Source organism: Myotis brandtii, unplaced genomic scaffold (assembly GCF_000412655.1).
Source record: "Myotis brandtii unplaced genomic scaffold, ASM41265v1 scaffold169, whole genome shotgun sequence".
NCBI lineage: Eukaryota > Metazoa > Chordata > Mammalia > Chiroptera > Vespertilionidae > Myotis > Myotis brandtii.
In genome coordinates this window covers 11,567-12,975 of record NW_005356215.1, presented here as the reverse complement: position 1 = coordinate 12,975, position 1,409 = coordinate 11,567, and positions in this window count along the sequence as shown.

Below are 1,409 nucleotides of genomic sequence, written 5' to 3'. Positions count from 1 at the left end.
GTCAGCGGACGCCAGGGACCGGGCCCTTCTGCATTGTTTTATGAGCGGCCGATGAACGTCACGGCCATGAGTCCTGCCTGCCGGGGGCGGCCCCGGGCCTGTGTCCATGGAACGCATCTCCGGGACCACCCACTGTCCCTTCAGACCCCAGCCGGGCCCAACAGGATGAATCAGTCCTGATCCAGGCTGCACGTCCCGGGTTCCGGCTCCGAGTGCAGCTGGAGCCCACAGAGGAGCCAGACGCTTAACTAACGCACCGATGGGAACCGTCGGCGTGAACCGTCGGCGCGCCCGGGCCGGGAGCGGGACCCTCAGTGCAGAGCCCGGCCGTGCAGACCCAGAGCGGCTCCTATAACAGTCCGACCAGGGCCACCTCGAGCCCGTGGTTCTGTCTGCAACACCTTTTCTTTCCTTTTTTAAAAATAGATTTTTATTGATGTCAGAGAGGAAGGGAGAGGGAGAGAGAGAGAGAGAAACATCCATGATGAGAGAGAATCATGGACCGGCTGCCTCCTGCACGCCCCCCACTGGGGATGGAGCCCGAAACCCTGCATGTGCCCTGAGCGGGAATCGAACCCTGACCTCCTGGTTCCTAGGTGGACGCTCAGCCACGGAGCCACACCGGCCGGGCCACAAAATCTTTTCAAACACACACGTGCCCCAGGGATGGGAGTTAGACCTGCGTCCTGCAACGCAGAGCCCGCGACGCTGCAGGCCGCCCTGCTGTGCTGCCGAGGGACAAACCTGATGCTAGAAAATTCTCCCCGCCACCACAGCCGCTCTCACCGCAGGGCCCACTGGGAATGGGTGTCGTGGCTGCAGCTGGGCCGCCCTGAGAACACCTTCCCGGGTGGGGTCCCGCCTGCCGGGGGAAGACCCCCATCTGCTGTGACACGGTTTCGGTTGGGTCACCTCCTGTTCCTCCCTCGTGTGCGCTGGGGCTTGACTCTCTCTCTCTCTCTCTCTCTCTCTCTCCCTACCCTCAGAAGGGCATGGCCTGCTCCCGTGGGCACGTCTCAGAAGACAGAACCCTCGCTGATCCTGACCTCAAATTCCTATCGATGTGCCTACTCTTGCACGAATTTCGTGCACTGGGCCTCTAGGAAAAATATATTTAAAAAATTAAATGAACTGGGCCAAACTCAGGTGGCCCAGGCACAGGACTCACAGGTCAAAAGCCAGGCGCCCGGAGGAGCAGCCTCACTCTCTCTCTCTCTCTCTCTCTCTCTCTCTCTCTCTCTCCCTACCCTCAGAAGGGCATGGCCTGCTCCTGTGGGCACGTCTCAGAAGACAGAACCCTCACTGATCCTGATGTCAAATTCCTATCGATGTCCCTGGCTCGTGTGGTTCAGTGGATAGAGCGTCGGCCTGCGGACTGAAGGGTCCCGGGTTCGATTCCAGTCAAGGGC